Source organism: Cricetulus griseus, chromosome 5 (genome assembly GCF_003668045.3).
Source record: "Cricetulus griseus strain 17A/GY chromosome 5, alternate assembly CriGri-PICRH-1.0, whole genome shotgun sequence".
Classification (NCBI taxonomy): Eukaryota; Metazoa; Chordata; class Mammalia; order Rodentia; family Cricetidae; genus Cricetulus; species Cricetulus griseus.
In genome coordinates this window covers 111,597,931-111,625,055 of record NC_048598.1, presented here as the reverse complement: position 1 = coordinate 111,625,055, position 27,125 = coordinate 111,597,931, and the positions used below count along the sequence as shown (strand labels likewise).

The following is a 27,125-nucleotide window of genomic DNA, read 5'->3' as shown; positions in this document are numbered from 1 at the left end:
GGCTGATTTCCAAAATATACAAGGAACTCAAGAAGCTAGCCACCAAAACATCAAACAATAAAATTAAAAAGTGGGATGCAGAACTAAATGGAGAATTCTCAACAGATGAATCAGAAATGGTTGAAAGACACTTAGAAAAGTGATCAAAATCCTTGGCCATCAGAGAAATGCAACTCAAAACAACTCTGAGATACCATCTTTCACTGTCCAGAATGGCTAAAATAAAAAAAAAAGACAATCTATGCTGGAGAGGATGTGGAGGAAGGAACACTCCTCCATTGCTGGTGGGAGTGCAAACTTGTAAGACCAATTTGGAAGTCAGTATGGCAGTTGCTCAGAAAAATGGGAATCAGTCTATGTCAAGATCCAGCAATTCCTCTCTTGGAGATATACCCAAATTATACACATTCATACAACAAGGACATATGTTCAACCATGTTCATAGCAGCATTGTTTGTAATAGCTAGAACCTGGAAGCAACCTAGATTACCCAAAACTGAAGAATGGATAGAGAAAATGTGTTACATCTAGACAATTGAGTACTACTCAGCACAAAAAGGCAAAGGAATCTTGAAATTCGAAGACAAATGGATGGAACTAGAAGAAACCATCCTGAGTGAGGTAACCCAGTCACAAAAAGACAAGCATGGTATGCACTCACTCATATATGAATTTTAGACATAGAGCAAAGGATTACCAGCCTACAATCCTCTTCACCAAAGGAACTAGGAAACAAGAAGGACTCTAAGAGAAAAATGCATGGACCCCAGAGAACGGGAAGGGGCACAATCTCATGAGCTAATTGAGAGCATGAGGGTAGGGGACAGGGAGCTACCAGAATGAGAGGAGGAGAAGAGGATGGAAGAGGAGGAAATGGAGGAGCAGAAACATTGAGTTGGGGGAAGAATAGAGGAGAGCAGGATGAGAGATACCGTATCGTAGGGAGCCATTATAGGTCTGAGGAGAGATCTGCCACTAGAAAGATTTCCAGAGATCCACAAGGATGACACGAACTGACAATCTAGGAAGTGCTGGAGAGGATAGCCTAAATGCCCTTCCCCTATAATGAGACTGATGACTACTTTTTATGCCATTCTAGAGCCCTCATCCAGTGGCTGATGGAAGCAGAGGCAAGCATCCACAGATATACACTGAACTGAAATCTGGAACCTAGTTGCAGAGAGGGAGGAATGAAGATCAAAGGGGTTGGTACCAGGCTGATGAAACCCACAGATTCAGATGGCCTGAAAAGGGGGAGCCCATGGACCCCAGACTGCTGTCTGGGATGCCACCACAGGACTGAATCAGATTCCTGAACATGGATGTCAATGAGGAGGCCTCTGCACTCTAGGGGGTCCCTAGTAGTGGATTAGTATTTTTTCCTGGTGTAGGAAGGGACTTTGAGAGCCCATCCCATGTGAAGGGATGCACTCTTGGCCTGGACACATAGGGGAGGGGCTAGGCCCGGCCCAGGATGATGCACTGGATTTTGGGTAGTGCCAATGAGGGCCCTATGCTGCCTGGGGAGTGGAGGGTGGATGGGGTGAGGGGTAGGTGGGGGGTTGGGAGAGAGTTGGGGGGGAGAGGAGGGAGAAGGGATTGACACATGCAGCAAGGTTGTTCCAAATTTGAACTATAAAAAAATTAAAAAACAAATAATGCAATCAATTATAAACTAGGATTTTACATTATTTTCTCCTTTTAATGTATTCTAGATAAGTAATACAGTAATTTTTTTGTATAGAGAACATATTTTACAACATCTATTAGAAGTCATTTCTCTTACACAATTTTTCTTTATTCACAGATCAGCAGCCTATCATTTCTTCCTCTCATAAGTGTACGGTGACCTTTCCTCAGGACATGTGAACTAACACCTATTCATTCCAGATAGTGCATGGAAGTCAGACAAAATAAATTATTTCAACCAATTCTAGTATGGTAATACCATCAGGTATTGGTGCTATGTATAGGACTGTGGGCCACTCAAATTCAATTGAATCACCAAAATCCCTATCATATCATGAGGGATAGCTCATGACAGCCATATACCTGGACTTATTTTTGAATGTACAAGCAGCTTCAGTACAGAGTCCTATTTCTAGAGTAATTGTTGATTGTTTACGTGACCTTGCTGAGGGACCTTGTGAATTATACAACTTTTGGAGTTTCTAGAGTCCTGTAAGTTTCTTGTATCTCCTGAGCCTCCTTAACTTCCTGGATTTTTTGATTCAGCATCTGACACTTGAGTAACATGTACATGTTCATAATTATAGATCTCATTGTGATCCTAAATGTAGTGGGGGACACTAGGTAAAATAAAATAATAAAATGATTTTCATCATGTTGGACAGGTACACAAATAACAAAAGAAGGATAATTCTAGTGTAATTTAAATGCCAAGTATATGTTATGGAAAATTTATGTACTGGGGGTTTGATAAAGTGCCTTCTATAATCCCATCAATTGGAAGGTATAGGCTAGATTTCATCAATTCACAGTCACCTACAAATATTTTGCATTCAAGGTCAGCCTTGTAGAATAGGAGTCTGGATTGTGCCATTAAGAACATAGATTGTGTAAGTATGCATGGGCAAATTGAATATTCAAGGCAAGTGGAAAGTTTGAAAGAGATTTTGTGTGGAAATCTGGCATAACAAAATAAAAAAATATTCAGAAAATTTGGAAAATAGGCAAGAAGTCCATAATGTCAGACTAGACAGGTGTCTTAGTGATTGAAGTACTTGCTGAAAAATCATGAGAAATTGACTTTGGATCAATCCCTAGAACATACATAGATCCAGGCATGACACTGAGTTTCTGAAATGCCTGTACTCCTATAATACAATTAGAGGAGGAAAAGACTCTCTGGAAGCTCAAGGACAGCATTCCTGTACTGTGTATCATTAAACAAATAAAAGACTCAGTCTCAAACAAGATAGAATATGGGGAACAACATCTAATATTGTTCTCTGACCATCACAGGTGTTACAGTGCCTGAGCCCACACTCATGTATAGGACCATGAACATACATATCACACACATGTGCATATGAAAGATGGAGTAAAACTTCTGTAATCTTATTTAGTAGACACAATGGTCTCATTACTAAATGACCTATTACTGAACAAAAATGTTTTCATTTGCTAGTGGGAAGCATGAAGTCGAAGATAGATATGTCAGTACATGTCTTAACAAACTTGACCTCCCACCCATGTTCACTTTTTGTTATCAATGTATGAGTTGAAACTTGGGATACCTAAGAGTATTCTACATCTTTATTTCATTCTTTGTCTAATTAGTTTTTGCAAAAAGGTCAACATGTTTCTTACTTCACATTTATCTATGAAAATTCCTCATCATAATATGTCCATGTCATTTTGTAGACTTTGTTATTTCATTTTTGCCTTCCCCTCAAAGGCAGAATTTATCCCATGTCTCTGACGAAATCTCTCAGAAAGATGCCTAAAAGGCAGGAACTGTGTTTGTATTAAGTTTGTTGTTTACACTAAACAGATATAAAAAAAGAACTAATAACTTTCCAGAATTGCAGATTAGTGATATTAAAACAGTCTTTTTGTAATAGGAATGAGTACTGAAGGACACTCCGAGAGAATTATAAACCTAGAAGTTATTATGTGGGAGTACCATGGAGAAGATAGATGTTCACCCATGAAATATTCATTTTGACTAATCATCAGTATTCAAACATCCAATGATCATTTATCATCAATCCAATATTAATGTTTTATTCATGCTACCTAAAGTAGGTATCAGCTTTAGGAGGATAAAACCTGGGGGAACACATGGCACAATGCATATCTAGCATGCACTAGGCACTATAGTTTTAGTCATTAATACTATAGCAAACAAATGAATGAGTAAGTAAATAAGTACATGAGTTTCCATGTATAGAATGCAGGAGCTTCTGAATAACCAAATATTCCAAGTTCTAGGAAAGTTGTTTGGAACCTAGGTCACCCTCTTCAGACATGTCAACATTAGAAATTCTTAGATGATAGAAGGGATTGGAATGAAAGAAAAAGTTTTAAGGCGGGAGATGCCATAAAAACCACAGCAATCTCAGTAATGTATTTATATGCACAAATGCACAGGCATAAATGCACACAGCCATTGGAGCAGAAGAGAAAGAGGCAAAGGAGGAAAAAGAATTGTAGATTTCCTCCAGGTACAATGCAATGTTCACATTTTCTTTTGATAAAAATATCTTTCATGTAATAACATACTTAACAGGATAAAATAATTTTCCTTAGGATTATTGGATAAAATTTAGTGGATTTCTCAGGATCAGTGTCCAATGTTTCTAATCCAGTGGCTTAGGAAAGGCTCTAACAACAAAGATAACCACACATGCATTTCTTTTAAGTACAAGAATATCAAGATTCCTATAATATGTGGTGGGAACTGATGCTTCCCAAACAAGGATAACGCAGACATTGTTATATCAGAGAGGAGGAGGAGAGATCACTTTAAAGAAAACTCATAAAAGAATTTGAATAACATTCATCCTGATGCAGTAAGTATTCACTTTGAAGATCCAGTTTGCTCTAAGCATTTTTGAATGGCAGGTAACATTTACAAAGGAAAAGGCAAACAACAAAAGCTGGGCTCAGAAAGATTTATATTCCCATGCTCAAGAAAACCAAAGAGATGAAGGAAGCTGCAGGGGGTGGCAGATGGGAGTTCAATTCTTGAGGAAAAATAATGAAAACTGCTAAAAGGATGGTGGATCTGAGTGCCCACTAGCTACGCAGAAACTTTTTACCACTTAAAAATCATTCTGTACTTCCTAAGACTGAGTGGGTAGAATCTAATCCAAGTTAAAGAAAAGAATTTTCTTCTGAGCAATTACAAGGGTAGAAGCTTTTGTTCCATGAATAGTAAGAAGTTATCCAGTGTTCATGTGCTTGTGGGTGGTAGATGAATATAGTTTTGTGTGTGACTTGGGGTTCAGATTGAGGGGAGACTGTATCCTAGAGAGCAGAAGAACCAGCAGCCAAATGGTAATTAGGACCTAAGAAAAGATGGTTGCACCGAACTGATCACTTAATATTTCTAGCATCAGCATTAGTATAAGAACCACAGCCTATCAGAAGACAGTCTGGTTCTGATTAAAGATCGGAACAATTGTGAACAGTCAAAGAAAAAAAAAACTAAGCAAGGAGCAGTAACTAAATGAAGAACTAAGCATGCAAACACAATGTTATAAAATGAATCAAGAATATTCATAAATTTAATAAATTGTTGATCATTAAAAGTAAAAATTAGTGACAGGGCTGCGGTGGCTGTGGGAATGGCTGGAAATGACTAAAGTTCCTGTGGGATCAAGTAGAACATATGTAAGAACATAATGGATGGAGAGGAGAAAACCTACAGTGGCTGTGAAGGCCCCGATGCTATGTATGTTAAGTTAATATCTTCTGATGGCCATGAATTTATTGCAAAAAGAGAACATGTATTAACATCAGGAGCAATAAAAGCCATGTTGAGTAGACCAGGGCAATTTGATGAGAATGAAACCAATAAGGTCAATTTATAAAGATTCCTTTGCACACTCTATCAAAAAGGTGCATGTTTTTTACCTACAAGGTCTGCTACACTAACAGCTCCACTGAGATTCCTGAATTCCCAATTGCACCTAAAATTGCACTGGAACTGCTGATGGCTGTGAACTTCCTAGATTGTTAAATAAAATAAGGTGTAATAAACTGTTAATTTTTCAGTATTTAATACCTGCAGTTCAGTTAGTCATTTTTTCACATATAGCATGTTGCCTGTATGAAATAGAACTCTAAAGTTAATTGCTGAGCAGATTCCTTCTGTCATTTGCATAGCAGAGTTGAAATTGATTTTCTTTATCAGCAAATTAAGGGCCTTTGTAAGCCAAGAAATAAACAAGTGATGCCACTTTGTAGGTGGTTTGCTTCCTCCTTTGGATGTGACCTTTAAAATTATATGTAATATATCTGGGTGGTGGTGGAGGCACATGCCTTTAATCCCAGCACTTGGAGGCAGGCAGATGTCTGTGAGTTCTAGGCCAACCTGGTCTATAAAGTGAGTTCTAGGACAGGATACAAAGCTACAGAGAAACCCAACTTGAAAAATCAAAAGGACAAAACAAAACAACCCCCCCAAAAACAAACAAACCATTATTCAGCAAATCCTGGGATGTAAGCTAAAGTGGACATATTCTACAGGTGAATACAGAGCTAAGTATTTTTATGTTTTCAATGTTTTTAAAGAACAAGTTCTGATCTTACAGCCACTGAGCATTACTAAAGTTATGCAAACAATCACCTGGAAAACATGTTTATAACTTAGCCAAACCTTCATTTTTCTAACTCCAAGAATAAGAGTTGAAATTTCTCATGTGTTTTTTGATAAACTGAAATATTGGGTTTTTTTTTTTTGAAAAAAAGTAAAAATAAGCATTGTGTTGTGATTCAAAATTAAAGTGAATTTGAACTATTCATTATGAATTTATGTTCAATAGGTAAGAAATGCTTGCTCAATTCATAGTGCATGAATAAATGTAAGAATCCCCATTGAAAAAGATGTAAAAGTAGTCTGAACTTATTTGACAATAAAAGTAGAAACTGCAACCAGACCAGTGCAATGCTTGTTCTTCAGAACCAGCTGTTAAACAGCTGCACAGTTAGCCTGCTCACTCCTGTTGCTGCTGCAGCACACACCTGGGAAGGCCTGAATGTATCACCATTTATTAATTACTTAATCAATAAACTCAATAAGTGGTGAGCATAATTATCCCAGAAGGTCACTGAAATAAAAGGCCAGTGAGATCCCAGGGCAATGGGATCTAGACTCTGAAATATTTATCTGAAGTGACTTGAGAAGATGATGTTTTTTTGTCTCTTCTATGAATTTCAAATTAACATCCAATTGAGAAGACTGTTGAAAATAAAACGTATCTATGTTAAAGGAATTTATATCTTTCTTCTTGGAGCTATTTGTTCACTGATATTGGAACTAATGAATAGGATGTATGGACCTAAGGTGAAAAGCAGTAACTTTGTCTAAGGTCTCACAGTGGAACCTTAGTACTGGGTGGAATCATTATTCCTATTAAGCATCTTTCCTATTAAGCACTCAATAGTCAATCAAGTATATTAAAAACTGTATAGTTTAGAAGATCCAGAGAAGGGTAAAAACCAAGTGTATAGCATGCTACTACTTGTGAAAAGGGGACTCTATGCAGTCACTTGTGTACTCTGTCTGAACTTCTGTGTATGGAAAAATACAATTTCCAAAGAACTGGATTGATCTTTGGGTATTGTCAGATATAAGATAATATACAATTGTATATAGATAAATCTAAGTGCAACATTTTGACTTTTGTAAAATCAACTTTAACTTCAGTGTGGGGGTAAATCATCAATATGGATTCAGATTTCTCAACACATCTGCATCAGTTGTATGTGTGACCTGTAAAGATTTGAAATGTATCTAGGAAATGCAGAGTATGATTGCCAACTTTGCAACTGATACCTGTTAGAAAAAGGAAATTTTTTTTTCTCCAATGGTGTGACACTACCACCAAAGTCCAGTTCCTGCATCTGCATACCCAGACAACTTCACATTTTTTCTCTCTCATAAAAAAGAAAGAAAAGAAAACAGAAAAACAACAAACATCAAAACAAATGAATAAAGAATAAAGAAAGTCAATAAGACAAATACTAAAACAAAACATATCTATTTACACACAAACAAAAACCAGAAAGCTACGTTGACTTTGTGCTGATACCACTACTACTGAGCATGGCACCTGCCCTGGACTTTGTTATATTCTTTTTTTTTTTTTTTGGTTTTTTGGTTTTTTTTGAGACAGGGTTTCTCTGTGGCTTTTTTTTGAAGTTGTCCTGGAACTAGCTCTTGTAGACCAAGCTGGTCTCGAACTCACAGGTATCCTCCTGCCTCTGCCTCCCGAGTGCTGGAATTAAAGGCGCACCACCACTGCCAGGCAACTTTGTTATATCTATATTCTTAAACATTGGCATTAATATATATATATATATATACATATATATATATATATATATTATATAATAAAGTCTTGTAGTGATAGCTCTGGAATTTGTTGCACGTGTTTCCAAGTGTTCCTTTCCCTAGTGACATGTTGGTCAGCTTCATGATTGGACAGATCAATAACTGATCAAAACTTCAGGAATCTTCTAAGACTGCACAAGGGAGACTCTACCTTGTCTGGGTACCCCATGCCCCATTCTTTGATCTTTGCCTTTTCCACTTAGTTAGATTTTAGAGTCTTTCATTAGGTTCTTACTCTGCATTTTGACACAGAAAATAAATTATAAATACTAAGCTGAGGGAGTGAGACTATTTTTCTTTTTCTGAGCTGTCATAATTATTCTCCTCTTAATTCTCGATGTCCAAAGGCTAATCTTCATATGTTTAACTCAGTTTAAATATTCCAGTATATATGTGGCATTTATTATTATGACCCAATATAATAATCTACTTAGTTGGGCTTTTAACTATCTTTTCCTCAATGATGTGACATCAATTTGCTTTATAGTTTCATTTTAAAACTTTCATATCTTAACAAGACTAACAGCAATATTTACAAAGAGCACGTGATTCATTTTATTATATCTTATATTCAAGAAACATGTCCTGTCTTTTTGTAACATCTCCATATAGGACAATGGAGCAGGAAGCAGTGAATACTAAATATTTTAGGAACCATGACAATAGTGATAAAGAGATCAAGAAATAAAAAACAGAAGCTGAATAGTTCTGTTTACAATAAAGAGAAAAGATGGAGCAAACGTACTTGAACAGAAGTTTTAAAGATTGCATAAGAGGATTAACAGGCATACATGACCTAGTCTAAGAAATGTGTTGAACACTGGTACTTAAAATGTCATAGAAAATCCAGTAACTGAAACTTCTGAAGCATTTGAAAAATTTGAAGGTGTTGGAGTGCTGAATTGCTTGGCAAAGCATTTTCTATGCAAGCTTGAGGAACTGGGTTTCAATCCTCAGCAATCAAGGAACATCCTTGTGGTTGATTGTGTCTATTATTCTTGATGTGAGAAAGAGGAGACAGAATGATTCCTGGAGAGTCTGGCCAGCTGACCTTGCTGAACTGGTGAGCTCCAGGTTCAAAGGAGAACTCTTTATCAAGATGTAAGGATGTTTTCTAGTGGCGGGGGTGCTGGGCACGGGACCAGAAAGATAAGTAGGATTGGATGTATGATGTGAAATCTACAAAAAAAATCAATAAAAGTAAAAGAAAGAAGGGGGAAAACAAAACCCAACAAGAAAATGTAGTGTGACAGAAATAGGCACTCAATATGGACCTATGGACTCAGTATGCATGCTTGTACACACACAAATATATACACAAGCATACATGTCTCTATCCCCCTCTCTACCTTTCATACACAGAGAGAAAGAAACATACAAATATCAAGATGTTATATAACTCAGAAATCTCCATGAATAAATGAAAAAATGTATAACAATTTGTGGTTTCTTCTATGCTTCCACACCCTCAGTCTGAATATCTATCTGCCAATATAAATTGGGGACTGGCATTTTTTTCCAACTTTTTCATTTGAATTAGAAACAAGATTGTTTTACATGACAATCCCAGTTCCCTTCTCCCATCTGTCCTCCCCTACACCCCGAAACTAAAACCTTATCTGTCACATATCTTTTCTGCTCCCCTTGGATGGTGAGGCCTTTCATAGGGTGTCATCAGTGTCTATTATATCGTTTGAGATATGGCCTAGGCCCACGCCCATGTGTCTTGGCTCAGGGAGTATTCCTCTATATGAAATGGGCTCCCAAACTCCACACCTATGGTAGGGATAAATACTAGGCTTCTACAGGAGTTCCCATAGATTTCTGAGGTTTCCTCACAGAAACCCATGTTCCTGGGGTCTGGATCAGTCCCATGCTGATATTCCAGCTATCAGATTGGGGAGCAAGAGTTCCTGGATGTTCAGGTCATCTGCTTCTGTGGGTTTCACCAGCCTGGCCAGGATTTTCTGCATCTGGGTTCCAGTTCAGTTCGGTGATTAGTTATGGGTGTCTGCTTCTACTTCTACCAGCTGCTGGATGAAGGCTATAGGATGGCATATAAGTCAGTCATCAATCTCATAATCAGGGGAGGGCATTTAAGGTAGCCTCTCTTCCATTGCTGAGATAGTTAGCTGGTATCATCTTTGTAGATCTCCATATTATAGATATTCAAATGATATTTTTTTCCTAAGGCGGAATGAACAGTTTCTTTAATATCATCAAATGGATTTCTTATTTAACAGTTACATTGGAAAATGAAAGAGCACATTTTAGAAGGAAAGCCAGTTCACACCTGTATTCGATAGTTGCTACTGCACTATAGAGTCTTTCCCGTGGACATTTCCATTGTTGACTTGTACTGCTTAGGTGTTCTCATATGCTTATCTCTTTATTCTGTCTATAATGAATTTCCTCTACAGATTTTCACCATGGTTTAATTACTTATTGGAAAAAGAGTCAAAGCTATGAGGAACTGATTTCATAATTTGGAGAAAGCACAGTACTTTGGAAAGCTACTTTATACAATCTGACAATTTTAGGCTTTTTTGTTTTTTCAAGATGGGCTTTCTCTGTGTAGCTTTGGAGCCTATCCTAGCACTTGTTCTATAGACCAGGCTGACCTCCAACTCACAGAGATATACCTGCCTCTGCCTCCCAAGTGCTGGGATTAAAGGTATGAGCCACCAATGCCCAGCTAATTTTGGGCTGTTAAATTTATATTTCTTACTAAAGTACTCCATTAAGTGCTGAAAATCTGTGAAAGCATTTTGTTTACATGGTTTTGAAGGAATGAGTGATTAGGATTTTTAGCTTCATATTCCACTCAAGACAATAGTTCATAGTAAGGAACCTCAGTTGTAGATGGGTGTTTGAGAGCAGTGAGTAGGAAACTCACAAAGATATCTGTGTTCTTGTATTTCCTTTTCTAAGAATAACTACAATAATAGTTTTCTGAGAAACTGCAATGACATTGTTTTCTGTAATACATTGTTTTCTTCAGTGATTGCTCCCAACATCTAAATCATTTCACTGGAAGTGTGATTGCTAAACAGTATGTGACTTCAAGGTCACCAAGTTCCTCTTCTATTAGATGTAGGTTCGCCACCTTCAGTTCTCATGAGTTCCTAGCTCCCAGTAGTTCACAGAGGTTTTAGTGAATCATTTTGGCCACTTGTTTCATTTAACATTTTTCTAATCAACTTCTTTTCTATAGAAGAATCAGAGATAGGAGCAGCTGAGACACTTGAAGACATTGGAGATGACACAATTACCCCAGGATCATCTTCTAACATAGCAGGAAATTTCCTAGAAAGGTGTACTAAGTGAATGAGGAGAGATTTGAAGAGTATTCTGAGAGCTTCCACTCAAGGCAGAGATCTCACTAAGGGAGTGCTCAGAGCAGAAGGGCCCATCCTGAGGGTGAAAATCTAACTCCCTAATCACCTCCAATGTGCATGTAGAGCTGACAAGATGGGAGGTAACTTAATTAGCTACACTGAACTATTTTGATTTTCAGAATCGCATGAGGTTTGACCTTTTAGTTTACAGCTTTCTACTGGCCTTTTCAACTGCTGAAGCTTATATATAATGTGATCTTTAGCAGCTTCCAAGGCAGGTACTCTCACAGGAATGATAATAGGAGCAGCAGGTACTTCATCATTCATGGGAAGAGCCCTGTTACAAATCACACAGTAATGAGCTTGGTATGAGAATCTAAATGATCAAAACTGGCATGCCTTATAATATATGCAAATCACAGTATATGCTCTACAATGTGATAAATAGCTGTCTTTGAAACAATGATAATTATTTTCTGCCCCTGAAGAAAAAGCAACCAATTGTTAAATAGTGGGTGTACAATGCACTTTATAACCCTGAGCTAACTTAATTTGAATTCTAGGTTGAAGAATATTTGTGTGTGTTTTAACTACAAATTCCAGATGAGGATGTATGAAAATAAACAGAATTTAATCACTTACTGCATTTTAGTGTATTGTTTCTATATTTGTCTATAATATCATTGATAATTTTTAACTAATATCTGTACTTTATGTATGAGTTAGATTATTGGACACATTTGGTCAGATAAAATTTCAAATTAATATTTTCTAAGTCTAGTAGAAAGACCCTACATATTCCCTTTTAAAAATTTAGAAGAACAATTAATATTAAATATATTGTAATTCTACTTCACATGGCAAGAAAAATATTTTAAAAAATCATAAAATAAAATATATATGAGAATTTTAACCTCTAATCATAAAGATTGTAAAAAAAGACAGGTATAAGAAGTTTAATCAATTGGTAGTATTTGCCATGGTATCATGAGATGACTAAATTTGGTAACCCATAGTCCATGTAAAAAACATACTGGATATGGGGTTAAACAGATGACTCCAACAGAGGTTAAGTGCATGCGTTCCTCTTGTGGAGAAACCATGTTAAGTTCCCAGAACCCATATAATACTTAATAGTCATCTATAACTCCAATTCTAGAGGATCCAATATTGCCTTTTGGCCTTGGTGGACACACAACACACATGCTGTGCTTACACATATACGAAAGCAAAATGCCTATACAAATAAAAAAGAACAAAGAATTTTAAATAAACAAAATGATCACAAGAATGTGTGCTTAAAATGCCAAAATTTGAGGAGGCAGAGATAGAAAGATTCTTAGAACTCACTACTTAGCCAGACTAGCCTGATGAGTGAGTTCCAGGCATAAGAGAGAAACAACCCTGACAAAAGTATGATGTGGAGCATCGATGAAATGATACCCAATAATGACCTGTAGTCTTCACATGGATATTTATTTACATCTACTGGCATACAAATACACTACACATCCATGCACACACAACAATGGACATTGTAAAATAAATTTAAAACTTAGCAATCAAGATCCTTGATGCCTAGAAAAGTGGAATTACTTTAAAAATAAAGTAGTATTTTTACAAAATAGATCTGAATTACCTGGGCTAAACAGTTTCCTATGCACTTGGACTTAAGTTCATTTACAGTAAAATGAAGCTGTTTTAAATTCAATTTGACATTAAAACTGGACTCATCTTACTTAATTGGGTTTCAGAATTGCCTGAATCATTAAAACACGTACTTTGAATCATTAGAAAATCCCAAATATACTTATTTTGCCAGCAATTTTGCTTACATTTTGCCAAAGAAAATTTGAAAAAAATCCTTGTCCCTCCCCCCTTTGGTTTTTTGAAACACCATTTCTCTGTGGCTTTGGAGGCTGTCCCGGAACTACCTCTTGTAGACGAGGCTGGTCTCAAACTCACAGAGATCTGCCTGCATTTGCCACTGAGTGCTGGGATTAAAGGCATGTGCCACCACACCGCCAGAGAAACCTTGACCTTCTAATTTTTCATTTATTTGATTGAAATAAATAAAATATTGTTTTGTAAAATATTTTAATTTCAGAAAGCCTTTTAAAAATTCTATTAATAAGTATCTTTCTTACAGTTCATTTGTCTAATAGCGGTGTAATAACTTTACAACAATGCCATGTGATCTTGAACATAAAAGCTTCCATTTAGTAGGAGGATTCAACTAAAAACAGAATTCCAATAACTTTTATAGTTGGTAAAATATTTCTGCAGTATTCAAAATAGCAATGTTTGTGAAAGGGTGTATGTAGGGATTCTAACTCAATCTGCCAACATAATGGAATTACCATTAATGTGGCTAATAGTTATTAAAGACAATAAGTATCACACCCATGTCATCTTCAAAATTAATAGAATGCTGAAAAAACAGGAATTTTTCCAAGCAGGAATGGTTGGCATTCCCTGAAAGCACTCTTATCATGGTTACATTGAATATTTGTACACTGAACACTTGGCTATTTATAGATAATCGTGGCTGAGGATGCAGATCACTGTGGTGAAGACTTTCTTAACACGTGAGAGGCCCGGTCTTGATCCCAAATGTTAATGCATTTTGTGTGTATGCTTTCTGTGATTTTGTGACTGGATTGCTTGCTTTAATCCTAAAATTGAAGTTATATTCGGATAGAAAACTAAATTGTATAAAAGAAAGCAACTCAGCTGAAAGATGTGCAGAGTCTTGGTCAGATGAAGAGGTTTAGAAGTTTCAATGACTCTGTAGACATCGTGAGTAATTATACTAATAATTTGTACACAGTTACAGAGGTGAAAAGGTGTGTACACACTCCTGATCACTCCTGTTGATTCTAGTGAAAAACTCCAAAGATTCTACCAGGTGATCCTTGCCAAGCCACTTCATCTTTATTTAGTATCTTCGTATGTGTGCATCGATCTCATGGCAAGTTCCTTTTATAACCATAAACATGGAGGAGGAGAGGGGAGATGAGGGAGAGGGACTGGGAGAAAAGAAGGGAGGGGAAAGGACATTTCAGATGTACTATATTAAAGAAAAATTAAGAAAAAATGCTTGGACTATATGAATAATTTTAGGTATATGACAATAGTAGGTTGAGAGCCTTGATGAATTGCTTCTTTAATTTTCTTTTAAATTCCTTTCTTTAAAAAAATTGAGGCAGTATCTCCCAAAGTTCAAACTTGCCTCTAACTTTTTTTCCATTATAAGTAGAGAATGAACTTCTACATCTATTCGCCCTTCCTCTATCTCCTTAGTGCATAGATGATAGCCACTCAACATTATAGTTCTCTTTACTGTGTTGGGCATCAAAACACTGGAAAATATTCCACCAACTGAATGATATCTTGATTCTATGAAATGGCCTGTTATTATACCCGATAAGCCTCAATATTTGTTTGAGGGGATAACATAATGTTCAACTGTAAAATGAATTGTTATAGTTCACAAACTTTCCTACAGAAAACATAATGGAAGAATACTGAGCCCATTTCAGAAGGAGATAGAAGCTGGAAAAACAGATTTTATCCCTCTATTTCACTAAGAACGTTTCTATTGTCCTTTTGAAATGCTGTCATAGTTTTCCACAATCTGGATTCATTTATAGGAAACCCTTTTCAAAGCTAATAACAAGTTCACATGTCACTGAAATCAATTTTCTAGAATGATCTTTTCTACTTCAAGAGTAGTTAGTTCAAGCTTTTGTCTTCAACCAAAAAGTATACTTTTTGAAATGACAGCAGGGTTTGCAACTATGCTGTTCCTATTCAACCACCATAGTCCTTTTAAAATGACCTCTGTCCTTCTGCAACAGTAGCAAGAGTAAGAAAACTCACCCAAGCCGCACAGTGAAACATACTTCTTTACTTTGTTTTCAAATACAGAGAAAATCAATTGTTTGTTCTTCCAAAATTTTATAAATCTATTTGGAATTCTCTGTGGCCTCTTTTAAGTTGGTCTGAATCTACCAACAGGTAGGTTTCCTTTTTTATTTTGTTTTCTCCATTGAACCATTTTGCATCTCATTGGAGTTACCATGATTTAAGCAGCGAAATTTTGAGTTAAAAAGAAAAATAATTACATAGTTATTCTGTTACCCATTTTATTGCTTTTAATATTATGGGTCAAAGTTTGAGACAAAAAAGAATATTTGTGTGTCTTGATCTATAAGTGAATTATAATTCTTTGCATGAAATCTTACAAAAGTGCTTAGACTATACTTCATAAACATATATCACAATCAGACATAATAATGATTCCCTTGAGTGCTTGTGTAGCTCACTACCCATTCTCCAAACCCCAGGTTTCTGCCTATACTGAAAAATGCACATGGCATTTTCCAGGGATGCTGTCTCCACTTTCACTAATGACACATTCACTAATGAAGACAAATGTGGTACAGAGAAGGTAGAAACCCTTTTAGTTGTCTTATTTCTTTTCATCAAAACCTGCTACAAGTGGTTGATAAAGAAAGCAAATGTCACACACGTAGGCTCACAGACATTCATGTACAAGTGTCAGCACTATTCTCATTGCTAAGTTTTTGGCAATAAAACCAATGACATTAAGCATGGAAAATATTATTAGCACTTACATTTATATCATAGTAATCCAAGTTTATAGCATTGAAAATTAGCTTTTGATTAAACATGATGTGCATCAGTATAACTATATGTTTGAGGGGATAACACATAGCTAGTCAAGGATATTGGCTCAGGAGAGAGACAGAGAGAAAGGAGTGGACTGAAACAACTTTGATGGAAATGATACTCTGAGTAGCATATTAATAGGCTCTATATCTGCAAAGAGTGAAGGAAACTGGCAATGAATTATCTGTTTATCTGTAGATTTTGATGATTCATGAATGTTATGAAATAGTTGTATTACTCCAGGTACTATAGATAAAGAAGAAATAAAGAGAGAGTGATATGTTGGAGATCATGGATTTCTCTCTCCTCTCACACATACACACAAGCAAACCAAACACACACACCTACAAAAATCTAATTTTAAGAAATAATACTCTTCAGAGTTACATAAAACATTTTCTGACCTTAAAACTCCTAGTTGAAACAAAATAATAATGTTCTGAAATCCAACAATACCAATAATAATTGTACCTATTATGATAATGACAATAAGAAAAATAGAACATGTAAATCCGGTTTCAAGAACTATTCTGTGCACTTTACATGCTATAATTCATTTGATAATAATGACAACCATGTATTAGGGATGAACAACCTTTAGAAAAAATAGAATGAAGTATAAATACTACCATTATGAGAGTTTGCAATGCTCTAGGCTCTGTTAAAACTTTAAAATTGAATCCTTCCTTCAATACCCACAGCAGTCCTGATAGTTAGTTAATTCATTTTCCATTAAATGAGTGCAGAAAGAGCTCATCTCAAGGCACAAATAAATTAAGTATTATGTGCAGTTGCAAATGCTAGAAAATATCAAAGAGCATGTTGTGGCTAGAATATGAAATTTCCCTCAAATTGCACATGCTTGAACATTGGTCCTTAACTTACAGTGCCAATTGGGGAGACTGTGGGATGTTGGGCATATCTGGTTTGGTTAACAGAGGTGAGCCATTTAGAACACAACTTTGAGTTTTATATCTGGGTTCTGCTGCTGTTCAGACTTTTGTTTCTTAGATGGTGGCTACTATGTGAGCAGCCACCTCAGCTCATGTGAACACACATTATAGAGTGAGCCAGCTCAACCATGCTTTCTTTACCATATGAGACTGAAATTCCCTGAAGCCATGATACAAAAATAAATATGCTTCTGCTACGTTGCATCTTCCATGTGTTTTGACACAGAGTGGAAAAAAAGTTGTAACTAACATAGGAATATTTTCACAAACATTTGATTTCATATATTTCTTAACAATTATAAATATGACTTCATAAATAGCTTCCTTTACAGTAATTGCAATGATTCAAAGCTGGCCAGGACAAAAATAATGATGATAAAATACTTTTAATTACTTTTTTAAAAAAAATTGTAATTTTGTGTGAATGGGTGTTTTGCCTGCCCAAAGTGTATACCTAATGTACACAAAGGCCAGGATAGCGAAACTGATTCACCAGAAGTAGAGTTAAAAATGTTGGAAGTAGCTGTGTGAGTGCAGGGTATCAAATTGAGGTTTTCTGGAGGAACATCTAGTGGTTCTAAAATATGTTGTACAGATGGTCTGTAGCTCTCAGTTGATAGCACAACCTGCATGACAGTAAGAATCATGTGAAACTGTTCATTCATAAACATTTCACACTCATAAAAACAACATTTTCATGATTTAGCCCAATTCTTGGTCACTATCACAGATTTAGAAGAATAGTTCTCTAATCCACTGGTATATTGACTAAATGACAGTGAGTAAGCTTCTTGGCCACTAATGTATTAGTAATGCAATCATTTATTGTGCTAGAATGTATATCTTCTTGGCAGTATTATGATTCATGGGTATCAAGCCAAACCTTGCCTGTTCATTTACACTCCCATATATGAACTTTTCAAAATTTCTAAATGCAATGGGGCTTCTGCCTGTCTGTGTTGCCATATTCTATGCATTCGGTATTCTTGTTGTAATTTGGGTATAGGAGGTGAGTCCATATGCAAACAAGCAGACAAAATAGCTCAGCTACCTGTTGTGTTATATCATCCAACTCTTCCTGCTATGCCCTCTGTGAGGAAGCTCTCATGTGCAGCCATACACTCTGTTGTTCTGTTTATGTAGCTGTTGTCCCTCATCTAACCATCTTCCCTGCATGATACTCGAATTGAAATTTTGCAAGCTATTTTCTTTTCTTTTAGGGATTTTCTTAGGTTTTTCCTGTAGAGTCACTGGATGGATTTCTAAGATATTAGCATGGGGAAGAAAGCTGGATCTTCTTATTATTTTTGTTGAGACTGAATCATTTACCTTAGTAATTACTGCTTAAAAGGGGTCAAGACCAGGCAGGTGAAACCCACAGAAACAGCTGACCTGAACAAGGGGGAGTTCATGGTCCTCAGACTGATACCTGGCAAACCAGCATAGGACTGATCTGGGCCCCATTAACACGGGTGTCAGTGAGGAGACCTCAGATATCAAGGGGAGGAAGAGGAACTGGGATTGACATGTAAAACAATCTTGTTTCTAATTTAAATTAAAAATGGAGAAAAAATAAGTACTGCTTACCAATTGTTAACAGTAGAAGGTGGGCCAGTTTTAAATTTCTTCTACCAGAATGATTATTATGGGATTAGTTCAGAGGAACCAACAGTAACTGTGTCTTTCTCCTTCAGTGAATCAGGAATCTGGACACCTTCCCTCCATATCTATATATCCCAGTGCTTCAAGGAGGATGTACTTGCTATTCTCTATGCTCTTCTGTCATTCTCTTTTTTTTTTCAGTAGTCACTAACTCAGTTTTCTATCTGTGTATTCTGTGTGCTGAAATGATGCATCTCCAGTGTTTCAGAATATGTTGATAACAAAGCTAGTTTTAATGAGGAGTTATTTGTTCCAATCCTAATAGGGGATGTGAGATGGATATCTAGGGGTAGGACACACCCTTAGTAGATACCATATAGTTTTAAATAAAAATGTGATAAATCTGATACTTATTATTACTATTGAATCTTGTTTTTAAAGAAAAGAAATGAATTGTGTGTGTGTGTGTGTGTGTGTGTGTTTGTGTGTGTGTGTGTGTGTGTGTGTGTATGTGTGTGTGTGTGTGTGTGTGTGTGTGCTCCTGAATTGAAGAACATAGAAAAATCATCTGGGTACTCACCTGAAAGATTTGACCTTTTTTTCTGACTTAGGCAGTGTTTGAGGGCCTACGCATGATATCCAAGAGGATAAATAATAATCAGTATCATCCATCTCTGAAACTCAAGAACTATTTAATTACTAGCCTATCAAAACCTGCCTACAGGTGTTTTAGGGAACAAATATCATGGGAGTAATAACAACTTTTTAATAGGATTTAGGTCCTACTTCACAAGATCAAACCCATACCTGGCACCATTATGAGCCTATGAATCTGACTGTAGAGATGAATGGCCCTTGGGGAGAAGCTACAACAATTGTCCACTAAATGGACATAGTATGAGCTGAGTTCTAATAACTTATTTTTAAATTTCTAGGCTGGTGTGTTTTTTAACCAACATCTGAGAATGTTCTAATTGAAGATGATGGTAATTAATACAGAGATATACAACTGACAAAAGTGAAAAAAATAAGAGGCTGTGGGATGCTTAGCTCTAAACGGACAACTGTATTACATCTCATCCTTCCAGGGCTCTGGTATCTTCATGAAAGTGGGAGCAGAAAGCACGTCAGAGAAGAGGTGGAGATAAGTGTCTTTTGGATACAATACAGAAGTTGTACATTTGAATTCATGGTAGTTACGATAGCATCCACAATGTTCAAGATTTCTGTTTTAAAGCTTGAGACACGGTCTGAGCTAATGTTTTGTTATTTCACTTTGTTATTTGTATTGTTTACCAGAACCCATGGGGAAGGAATATCTTTTCTTTGAGTGCTGGTGGTGTTTTAAGAGATAGTAACAACGTAATTCTCCAAGGTCCTTATGCTTTAACTGTTTGGTCATTATGCACTGATCTCAAAATTGGCTTTCTCCTAGCTCCATTATATTTAGTTGGCATTAATGGGTGGTTTATCCCAGGAACTGAAATTACAAGACTGTCTAGTGCATCATATGTTGGTAACTTTTCATTAAAATTGTCATTTCTATTATTTACTCATCCGGGCTTTTTATGTTTATGAGCACATGTGTGCAAGTCAGAGATCATATATGGCTTGGTTTCTCTCCATTTGCCATGTGTATCCTGGGGTTCAACTCAGACCTTTGTCAACTTAACATCCTTGCCTGACCCCACCTTCTTTGTCTCTTAAAATTGTAAATATTTACTATGCTTCTTACATTTCTTATCCATAAAAGAAGATCTTTGCTTGTTAGTTGTTTCTTCAAAACATAAAGCTGTTCTAGATTCATGTGAAAATTTATTATTTTCCTTGTTCATTATGTTAAATTCAACCTAATTGGCAAGAAATTAAAAGAGAAATACTGTTCTATAATTCAAACACATACACTTCTTCACTTGTAGATCACTCTCACCTCTTGCCTGGTGGTCTCTGGCTACTTATGAACAATTAATGTGGAAAGATGTTTCTTTTACCTCCATTTCCAGGTGCTTGCTTCTACTTCTTCCTGGAAATCCCTGACACTTTGTATCTTCTTTCCAACATTAGAACTATCCAATTTGTGGGAAACTGACATAAGTACCCACTTCCAGTAAACACTTACTATTCCCTTGGGTCTCTCTAAGGAGTTAATAGCACAGCAATCAGAATTTTCATGTCTTCGACATGTCTTGTCAGCCTATTATAAATGAGGTTTTAACTTTAAGGGCCACATAAGAATAGTAATATAAATGTGGATAATGGGAATAAAACCAACACTATTAGGAGATAAATTAATATTTAATAATTTTATCATGCTTTTTCTTTTATCATACCTTCCTTCCCAAAAGAACCCAGTGTATTAATTCTTTTTTATTTCCATTTGCTTTACAAATGCAAAATTCAAAGAATTATGAATTTAATTTTCCTTGGATATGAAATCATATGTCAAACACATGTACAGGTACATTATATATTAATGAATATATGTGATTAGTCTGAAAAGCCTTGTTCAACATTTTTGGGATTGACATATACATGTGCATGTCTAGATCTTACATCTTACACAACTGAATTTGACTCTGTGTAAACATCTTACTATTTCTTGAGATATTCTCCTGTTAATACTGATATCAACAAGACTCACTAAATTTCCAAGCAGGTAAATTGAAGATCATTTTTTACGTAGGGTATATATCTAAGCCACAAATTTGGAGGTTCAGAATAAGTAAGCATCTCAATTTTCAAAATAATATTGAAATAAGTTTTTCTATTAATTGATATTTTCAGTACTTACTTTCAGACATTATTGGTATTTCAATGACAAAACACTTGAACTTAAAAATGTTTTATTGTTGTTATTATTAAATGGAAATCAGTATGGCGATTCCTCAGGAAAATGGGAATCAGTCTACCACAAGATCCAGCAATTCCACTCTGATGCATATACCCAAAAGAAGCACATTCATACAACAAGGACATCTGTTCAACTATGTACATAGCAGCATTATTTGTAATAGCCAGAACTTGAAAACAACCTATATGCCCCTTAACTGAAGAATGGATAGAGAAAAATGTGGTACATTTACGCAATGGAGTACTACTCAGCGGTGGGCGTGGGGGACAGTAGAAACTTGAAATTCGTAGACAAATGGGTGGACCTAGAAAAAACTATTGTGAGCGAGGTAACCCAGTCACAAAAAGGCAAACAGGGTATGTACTCACTCATATATACATTTTAAACATAGAGTAAAGGATTACCAGCCCACAATCCACACTGCCAGAGAAGCTAGGAAACAAGGAGGAAACTAAGAGAGACATACATGGTCCCGTGGAAAAGGGGAAAGGTACAAGATCTCCTGAGCAAATTGGGAACATGAGGGGAGGGAAGAGGAAGCTAGGAGAATTAGAAGAGGAGGTTTGAGAATGACATGAGGGAGCAGAAAGTTTGAGTTGGGGGAAGAATAGAGGAAAGCAAGATAAGAGATATCATAATACAGGGAGCCATTTAAAGATAAAGCACGCACTAGGGAAATGTCTGTAGATCTACAACAATGACACCAAATAACAATCTAAGCAACAGAGGAGAGGCTACCTTAAATGCCCTCTCCTGATAATGAGATTGATGACTTATATGCCATTCCAGAGCCTTCATCCAGCAGCTGGTCTAAGTAGAAGACACCCACAGCTAATCACTGAACTGAACTGGAAACCAGTTGCAGAGAAGGACGAGTGATGAGCAAAGGGGTCAAGACCAGCCTGGTGAAACCCAAAGAAACAGCTCACCTAACAAGGGGGAACTCTTGGCTCCCAGACTGATAGCTGGTAAACCAGCATGGGACTGATCCAGACCCCATGAACATGAGTGTCAGTGAGGAGAACTCGGATATCTATTGGGCCTTTTGTAGTAGATCAATACTTACGCTAGAATAGGAACAGACTTTGTTATCCCATTCCACATAGAGGGATACTCCCTCAACCTAGACACAACAGGGTGGGCCTAGGCCCTATCCCAAAGGATCTGACACACTCTGAAGACCCCCTATGGAAGGCCTCACCCTCCCTGGAGAACAGAAAGGGTATGGGATAGATAGAGGGTTAGTTGGGAAGGGGGCAGTGGAGGAAGGGAGGCAGAGGGAACTGGGAAAGACATGTAAAATAATCTTGTTTCTAATTTAAATAAAAAATGGAGAGAAAAAATAAAAAAATGTGATGACAAAAATACAGTTAATTGCATACTGTTGCTCTAGAAAATAACAAAACAAAAAAACAAGTCAAAATTACTTCATCACATGAATTTCTTCTTTCTGAATAGTATGTCCATTTTTATTGTTTCCTTTTGTAGATAAAATTAGAAAAATATTTTAAAATACTTTAATGTTATGTGTATTAATGAATAGTGTCTAGTGGTTGATGCAATTTTGAGTGTTTAGATTTCAGATCATCAAAATAAGCTATTTATTAAATTTAATTTTAATACTTTTATAATTATAATTTACAAATTAAGAGAAAAACATTGTTTGACCTTTTCCTAAAGTTAAAATATCAAATGTACTTTTAATTCCTTTGCTAATTTGCTCTTTATTTTGGGTATGCTATAAGAAAGGATTTCAATTTTCTATTTCTTTCTATTCTTTCTCCTATGGTAAATTGTACCAACACAATTGATAATTTCTTTCTCTAAGCATTTGTAATGCTAAAATTGGATTTCTATGATATGCATCTCTATCAATGGTCTTTATTTTGCTATGGACTGATTTGCTTATGCCTTGTGAATAGCATACTCTTATAGGTTATCTTTGGCATTGTTAAGTTAATTCTTCATGACTTCTGAACTCTACAAGCATCCTCAGCAATTTGTTCCAAAGGATCAATTAAGAAGGTGTCCTGTGGTCTTCTGTCCATAAAACTACTTTTAGATGCCTATAATCCAAAATCCAGGAACCAAAATCGAACTAGGAGTGAATGGATCTTATCATATCAAAATAGATATTTGCAATAGAAGCAGTACTTTTCAAGGCTTGGCAAGTGGGCTATTTCATCCTTTTTTTGTCTTTACCTGTCTTAAAGTTATTTGAGGCTCTGACATATTCTAGCCAATATACTACAAGCAAAATCAACATGTTTCTTCATTTTTGAGACAATGAAGAATTTATGTGAGCTTCAAATGTGTTGTAACTCCACTATCATTCAACATGAAACAAAGAAAGGGAATCGCCACTGTTTTATATTTCTGAGTAACTGTGTCCAGTAGGGCTATACAATCACATAGGAAACATTAATCATAAAATTTTTATAAACAATTGAATATAAGGAATTATTTAGCTCACTCTAGGGTTACATTATGCGTTACTGGAATTGTGGCTTTAAAATGGTTTTATTCTATCCCAAGTGTTAAAACCACTTGCTGCTCTTGCTGCAGGCCTGAATTTTGTACTCAGGACTCAAGTTGAGCAGCTCACAAATACCGTAACTCTAGCTATAAGTCACTTAAAAACTCTGGTCTCCATGGAACCTGCACACATGTGCACATACATACATACACAAACAATTAAAATTAATTAAATTTAAATATTTAAAATTATTGTACTCAATGAGTATTCTAAATAATCAGAAGATTTTGACAGCCAAGTATTCTTGGGCCTGAGGAGACTCAGAACTGGACTCCTTGTGCTTGGCTTGCTGTTGTAAGACACCATTCTCCTGTAATTTATGTTCTTTATTCATGCGCTACTTCTTTCTTGCAGATGCAATTACTCCATTTACTTATTTATTTACATCCTCTCTTTCTTTTGGCTTGTTTTTGGTATGATGAATGTCTTCATGGTGTATAGGTAGACTCTCTAAGACAAATAATCAATTTTGCCTATAAAAGAATAATGTTTTAACTTTATGTTTCTTTTAGAGAAATAGAATTCAACATGATATTATTTTTTCTTGATATTCTTAATATTTAATTAATACTTTGAATAAATTTTGATTTGCTTCATACTTTGAAATTCTGCAGAAATTCCTTCTACAAAACATCAACAACAAAATTAAAGCAAATATCCATAGTATTATCTCTTAAGTGAATAAGCCATTTGACATGAAGAGTAGGACAATGATTAAAACTGCACACTAATAAAAAAGAAGCATTATCGCTTAGACCACCAGTTGGAAAACTAACTTTCCTCATTATGTAATAATTCTATATTTCACAGACTTTGATGGTCCCCCATGGAAGGCCTTACCCTCCCTGGGGAGTGGATGGGGGTGGGATGGGGTGGGCTTGTGGGAGCATGGGAGGATGGGAGGGAGAGGGAACTGGGATTGATATGTAAAATAAGATTGTTTCTAATTTAAAAAAAGAATTCTGTATTTGATATTCACTTCTGCATTATTAACATTGTTCCATTTGCTTTTGTCTTTTTTGTTTCTCATAAAGAAGTCAACTAAAAATACTAAGTGAAAGGGCCTAGGCATTTTTGTTTTCTTTAGTAGCTGACTCGATTTTTTTCTCATTACATTCGTAAAGTGTTATGAGTAGATAATATTCAACAACAACCAAGGAAGTTTATGTAATTACCACAGGGAATTCCTATGATCAATCTGCTCAATTCAGTCGCTTTACGTTAGGACAGGAACTGATTTTTAAGAATGAGAGCTATTTATGCACATTGATTTTATCATTGAAGACAGAAATCTAATGATTACCTCATGGAAATTACTTGCTGGGTAGTTAACATCAAACATAATTCAACCACATTTCCAAATAGAGTGCCTTTTGTATGACCAGTTTTTTGCAACTGATTTTTATTGTGAATTTTCCCCAATCCACAAACACAAACTTCTATCAGGAGAATGTCCATTATTGAATTTGCTGACTATGTAAGTATTGTCTGTTTCTCATAGACACTGTGTATCAATGAATCATTTCAAAAATTATCACAATCAGATGACACTTTTAGAAAAATACATTTTATTATTATTTTCTAAGATGGTTTGTATTTCCAATATTGAAAAGATTCTCACACGTTTTAAATCATTTTAGCTATCTTTGAGTATTCTTCCATATAAATTAGACTCTGTATATGGTGTCTTTTAATATAGTCAGTGATTAGTTTCTGAGAAGTAGCATTTGTTCATCACAAGCATGATGCCTATGTATTCACTTCTGTTTCTCCTGAGTCTGTAATAATCACATATGTCACATACGTGTGTGTGTGTGTGTGTGTGTGTGTGTGTGTGTGTGTGTGTGTGTGTCTGTGGTCTTTAAAAACACATCAAATTGTTTTCTTTGATTTACTCTACATCTCAATTCTATGCATATAACCTCTGTAGTCTAGTCATTGGATATTTAAAACCCAATTGTAGTAATAAGATGTCCTGGTGATCTTATTACTAAAATATTTTCCTGTCCATTGGATGGTGAGAAAAACAAATTGTATTATTTCATTGCAATGAATAAAATGTAACAGTACTATGATCTCCATAATTTTGAATTTTTCCTGAATTACAATAGACCACAATCAATATAACATTTAATGTATTCTTCTGAGACCTTGAACTAGTACTATGAAAAGAAACCATGAACCCAACATTAATTCCATAGTACAAAGTTTGTTTACATAACCAAACACAATGATTTGAAACTTTTATGAACTGCCATAATACAACCTTCCATTTTCTTCTTCTTTTTAATCTTTGTTTCTAAGGGAGCACTTTAAATGAGGTTATATCCCTAATTTTTCTTTTGCCATTAAAAACCACCTGCTTTCACTACTCTCTGAGACCAAATACATATGTGGTTTGAGACTGGATGGACAATCTAATTCCAACAGACACATTCATTTTATCCTAGAATACCAGCAAAAATTTTAGAAGAGCAGGGAGTTTTATGACATAGCATAAATGTTGTATTGTATAATTAGTTTAGAGTTCTGATTAACATACCTTCCCTTCCATAAGGGACTTTTATGTTGTTTCAGATACATGGAAATGGCTTTTACATTTCTCAGCACAGTATACACTTTCTGATAGATAGCCACTGAGGCTGGCTTTGGAGACCATCCCATTCTATCCTCCTGAATTTTATGACTATTTTCCTTTCAGTGTATTCTTTGATCATTTTAAACCACCAGGAAATTCTGACATATCCACTTTGAACAGCCTTTTGAATCTCCTCATGTTGTTTTAATCAACAAAGAAGACAATGGAAGATAGAAATTATCCTGCTTCCACCCCACCCCCCAAATAGGCATGTGTACCAGATTTGCAAAATGCATCTATAATGAGAAGAAGATGGGAGGTGAGGCAGGAAAGACTCTAGGAGTCACACCATCCCACTTCAGTGGGCAAAGTTTCCTTAAGATGTTTCATCTGTCTCTTTTAAACTATGACTGTAAATTCTTGAGGGAAAGGGAAAAACGGCTTTCAGGTGCTTTGTGTTCCCTTTTTCTAGGAGACAAATTGGTC

General features: G+C 35.8%; 1 pseudogene; it reads left to right on the top strand.

Moving 5' to 3' along the window:
• The first annotated feature begins 5,372 nt into the window (after positions 1 to 5,372).
• LOC100763333 lies at positions 5,373 to 5,710 on the top strand (annotated as a pseudogene).
• Positions 5,711 to 27,125: the final 21,415 nt, after the last annotated feature.